Raw genomic sequence first — 6,000 nt, 5'->3', positions numbered from 1 at the left:
GTCCGCCGAGCGCCGAGTCTCGCCGAGAAATGACGAGAATCATCCGCTGTTGGTCTTTCGGTTGTTTACTCGTCGCTCGAGCGGATTATAAACGCGCCGCCGCGTCAAGTTCGACGCCATCTGAGGCGGAAAGCGGAAATCTGATTCCAAATTAAAAGCTGAATTTCACATTGACGCAAAAATGTTTTAAGAAATTTCTCGAATAGGGAATCTTTGAAATTTTATAACAAACACAGTTTCAGTGTACTTTTTCTTCTTCAGGTGAAGGAAAGAACTATTTAGCTGGTATCAGTCGAATTGTGAACTTCGCTCAGAAGCTGAAACTTCTTAAGGAAAGGAAAATTAACAGGCAGGGTCCCCGAGGTCAAACGTCCACATGAGAAAATATGAAGTTTCTTTCCAAGTTCAAAATCCAACATGACTGCATCAATATAATTTAGTGATAACACTTTAATTGTACATTGTAGCAGACACTTGTGAATGGGCCCCATATGAATATTTTTTTTAATTTTTTTTGCATTGGTTGATTATTAACTGGCCCTGGGGTCAATTGACTTCTTTGGGGTGAACAAACACAGCAACACAGGCCAACATTTTTATTTTTTTTGAGGGGAAGGATCTATTTTTTGGAGACCACAGATACAACAGAAATTAATCTAGTTTGCAGACCCCATTCAAGTTTTGGTCTAATTACTTCAGCTAAAGTTATTTTGAAGAGTACTTCCGGTGGTAATCTGTGCTACCTTGATTGAACAACCTCGGTCATGGTGACGATAAACACCCGAAAGGAGTTGGACTCAAATCCGATTATGTAATGCGTGATTTCGAGAAAGTTACTGAGCGGATTAAACTCAGAACACGAATCTGGAAATTATGGGTCAATTCTTTACCCAGATCCGTTTATTTATTTATTTATTTATTTACCGTTGAAGCTGTGTTAAAAGATAAAGCAGTCTAACATCGCTATATAAGGCGTAATATTTCACATGGCAAATAATTGATAGAAGAGTAATAGAAAACCAACAGACGCAGCGGTCATCACATGCTGTTCAAACAGGTGATTCAATGTAATTGAATCATTAAATGTTCAGACTGGGCGGCGTGGACAACCGCCCAGGGCATCATCATGTGGGCGGCATCATGATGAAGTGACTGTATCTATACTGAAATAATATATTCTGGACACCTTTTATATATATAAAAAAAACTGTACTTTCTTTGGCACTTTTTCAGATGGTGGGTAGTAGGGAATTTTCCATAAAAAAAGAAATCTAAAAAACGATCTGTATTTTCAGTCTGCAAAATAAAACAAAACTACTAAAGATTGCCATAAATGAATGTTTTTATCTGATGAAGCAGCCTAATTAACATCTAAGAAGGAAGTTTCAATGAAATGCATTAAAAAAAATAAACATTTTGGTGCAAGTCAAAAATTCCCTAAAATTAGATATTTTAAAAAACAAACAAAAAATCCCTGTTTTCTACCACCAATATCTTGAAACTATTAAAGATGGCCAAAATGGATGACTTTATATTATTCAGCGGCCTAATTTATCTTTAGTAGAGAAGTTTTATTTATTTGTATGAAAGATACAAATTTGAGAAGTGGTCAAAAAAATACACAATTTTGTCAATTTTTGAATTTTTTTTCCGTCGGTCAAATTAGCTCTGGTAGCATTTTTGTGGCCTAATAAATCTTTATTAAACAGTCCCAGACCCCTACAAAAAATTGAGCTTGTTAAGATTACATAGTCGGCTGGAAAAAATAGCTTTTGGGGCTTGGTTTCCAAAAGCCCCAAAATCAGAAGCTACAATCGGAAACCAAATTCAGCTTTGATCCAGACGGTCAGTTAGGATCGCCGCCACAGTTAGAGGACTGGACTGACGTTTCCTTCTGTGCAGTCCGGTTCTGTTTAGGATCCTGCTCATCATGCTATTAATGGTTTTAACCACAGTGCAAAGCAGCATCCGTGTCTCTCCATGTTTTAGACCAAACATGAAGGGAAACTTGACCAAGGGAAGCTAGTACAGTTAGCCACTGTGCTAGCCTAGCATAAAACCGCCACTTCCTGGACATACAATTATCACGTTTAAACAAGATACGTATCACGTCTAAGATAAGTATCACGCTATAACGTGATGGCACTCTAAATATTTTTTTTCCTGTGTGATAGCAATGCGCTTCCATACAAATCAAACCAAAATTAATACTGTTCCATCTGAGGACAGTCGGGAATAAAACCCACTTCCGTTTTTCAGTTGAATGTGTTTGGCTCATTTGTCTACACTGGGCCACACATATATACAAGCATGAACAGCAGCCTAATAGGATTAAAAAAAAAGTGTGTAACACCCCCAGCCCCAAATGAAGGATTGTGGCTTTACTGATGAACGTGAGGTTTATTGGAAAGTTAACCCTGAGTTTCATTGTAATAGCTGTATGCACAAACACACACACACACACCCACACACACCCACACACACACACACACACACACAAAGGACAGTGTAAGCTACAAAAACACAACCAGAACATTTCAACTAAAAATAATATTCACCTCTAAAAATATCAACTCTAATTCAAAACTATGCCCTAGTGTTTATATACAACAAATTCACAATTTCAATCGATTACAAAATTAGAACCATCCTTATTTACAAAACAAACATACCTTGTGCCTCTATCAAGGGGTTCGCTAATAACTAGACACATTTTAACACGTTGTTGTAACTTGTCTTCTGTTCCTTTCTGTCGTTAAGCTGCCATTCTACAACATATATAGAGCAAAAATAAAAATAAAATAACATCAAATCAAAAACTGGAAGTCATATGTTATACAAAATAAAACGAGATAAAGGAAAAAAGCCCTTAAGATGTCTAAATGAGAAACGGCCACAGTTTAACCTGAGTTCATCAAACACTTTTCCTCACAAAAACCTCTTTTGATGAGGAAAACACTGTTGAGCAGATTCAATGGGAAACCGGGTGATTGTGTTTTGCACATTGTTAAGCCCATATCAATTACAGCCACATTGGCAGAAACTAGTCTAATATGTTGGGAAAAGTTTCATTTGTCTTAATATGAACGAATTTATTTGGAAATGTTTTAATGGTTTGAAACATCTCCTTTACTAGAAGGTGGGAATCACTTCAGAGCTTTTCCTGGTTACCATAGCAATAGCAACTAATGCGACACTTCTACCTGACTGATGATGTCACTAGGATCAGATGCTTTGTGTCATAGAGCTATGACATCAGCTCTGAAACCTCTTAAATAGTTTGTCACTTGTGTTCTAGAGCCAGACTTGCAGAACCCAGCGGATTTATAGTTAATTGTTCTCTTTTCATTGTTAGACAGAAACGGAAGATGGATTCCCGTCAATTACCTAAGATTATTAATCCTTTGCTAAGGACAAGACAGAAGACGGAACCGAATGAAGAATCGAACCGACTTCGAGAACAGGAAGAATCTTTAAACACCTATGTTTCTTACTGGACTAAATACACTAAAGATACGGAACCTGAAAGAAAAATGACGGAAAGACTGCTGAGCCAAAGAGCTCCCTACGCGTCCACAGCTTATTACAGCGAGGTTTCTGGAAAAGACAAACTGTTTAAAAAGCCTTTAAAAGTAAAAGAAATGGCTAAGCGGGAGTCAAATGAAGGCTTTCCGCCTATATTTCAAAACACGCGTCCTGAAAAGGTTCCATCTCAACAGGATTGCAAGAAAATTGTTTATAACAATCTGGATGAAATAAAGAAAAAAGAAACTGCTAGTTACATCCTTTTGGAGGAAAAGCGTCGTGCAGAGAGGGCCAAGCAGCATTTACACCAAAAGTTACAAGAGGAACAAGAGAGGGAGAAGAAAGATAAAATGAAACAGATTCTGACTGATACATGGGACACCCAGGTTCAATATAAAAAGCAGAAAAACATGGAGAAGGCTGAAATTGAAAGGCAACAAATGGCTGCCATAATGCAGTCAGATAGACTGCATAAAAATGAAGAAATGGAAATGAAGAGACAGAAGAAAGAGAAAAGCCGGAATTTTTTGAGACATAATGAGGCTCAACTTAACCAAAAAGAGCAAAAGAAATCTAGAGGGGACAGTTTAAAGAATATATTAAAGAAAGAAACTGATTATGATGTTCTTTTACACAATAAGCAATGCAACAAGATGGCCAAGGATGAAGTTACCAAATTATCACATCAAATACAGCAGCAGGAGAAAACTCCGAAGCAAAAACCTCTGGCTGATGAATTGGCTACTAGACATCAGTACATTGATGACAAGGACAGGAGTCGTGAAATACGTCAAAAATTAGTGTACAACCAACTGTCCCTAATAAAGAAGAAAGAAGACGCGAAAAGGACAATTATGGAAGATAGGTCATTGAAAGAAATGAAACATCGGGAAGCTGCAGAGCAGAAGCTTGAAAAACTGGCGAAAGAGAAAAAAGCTGCAGCTACCAAGTCTCTGACCGACTCGTGGGATTATCAGATACGACGCAAACAGCAGGAGAAGAAGGAACTTCGTGAGGCTGAGAGGAAAGACATGTTATCCTTAATTGAGTTAGAGAGAGTGTGTGGAGGTGAACGTATTAAAAGTATCCATCTTGACAAATGCAAACAGCCTGTTTATGACGACGTTAAGGAGACTCTGCCAGCAGCAAGACCAGAGAGAAGTTGCTCCAAGTCCTGTGAGGGAAGAACGACGTATTCTGACAAACATGATGAAGGAAAAACCAGCAAGGTTTGCAGACCTTCACTGAGCTGTCAGAAAGTTACCAATACCAATACTGTCAAACTTCCCTCACTAAACTCCAAATCTGTGCACGTCTCTAAGAATTGCCAACAGAGTTCTAAAAATGGAAAATTCCCATCCAAGGAAGTTTGGGATGCCGCTCTTAGGCTGCCGGCCACATGAACCGACAAGCAGAAGAAGATGGATGGATGGATGGACGGACGGACGGATGGATGGATGGATGGACAGACGGACGGATGGATGGACGGATAGATGGATGGATGGACGGATGGATGGATGGATGGATGGAGGATGGACGGATAGATGGATGGACGGACTGATGGATGGATAGATGGATGGATGGATGGACGGATAGATGGATGGACGGACGGATGGCTCTTCAAACCAGTCTTTCCTTTTCTCTTCAGCCTGTCTGTGAAAACAGCGGCTTTCACTTATCATTTACAAAACATCTTTGTAATATTTTCCGTTAGCAACGTCAGACATATGAGGCCTTAGCTTTGAAGGTAGCATAAGTCATTTTAACAAAAGGTTTTCTCTGGGTGCTCCAGTTTTCCTACAAAAACAATAGACAGACAGACAGACAGACAGACAGACATTGTCTGTAATTTTATTTATTAGTAAAATTAAGTAATCCTTCTTCAAATATAAGTTTTCTCTGGGTGCTCCAGTTTCTCTAAAAACACAAGTGACAGACAGACAGACACATTGTAATTTGCTCTCTTAGTAAAATCAACTAATCTTGCTTTAAACTAAAGTTTTCTCCGGGAGCTCCGGTTTCTCTACAAACACAAATGACAGACATACAGACAAACAGATAGATATTGTCTGTAATTTTGTCTATTAGTTAAATAATTCTACTTTAAACATAAATTCTCTCCGGGTCTCTACAAACATGATGCTACATAGGTTAGCTAGCTAAAATAGATAGGATCAATAGGTAGGCAGGTAGAAAGATACCTGCCTACCTATTGATAGACAGGCAGGTATACCTACCTGTCTATTAGGTAGGTATACCTGTCAGTGCATAAGACTGACATGACATCATAAACATGACATAACATCTGTCATGAACATGATGGAGTCTTTATGAATGTTCATGACTGTTGTCATGAAGTGTCATTCGGTAAATAATGACACTTTTAATGCAAAGCTGCATTAAAAGTGCCAACTTCGCATTATTTTGAAAATAAAGTCACTTTAATGCAAGGTTGGCACTTTTAATGGACTTTCA

Source organism: Xiphophorus hellerii, unplaced genomic scaffold, assembly GCF_003331165.1.
Source record: "Xiphophorus hellerii strain 12219 unplaced genomic scaffold, Xiphophorus_hellerii-4.1 PGA_scaffold_37__1_contigs__length_38988, whole genome shotgun sequence".
Lineage (NCBI taxonomy): Eukaryota > Metazoa > Chordata > Actinopteri > Cyprinodontiformes > Poeciliidae > Xiphophorus > Xiphophorus hellerii.
Note: the sequence above shows the minus strand (reverse complement) of the source record.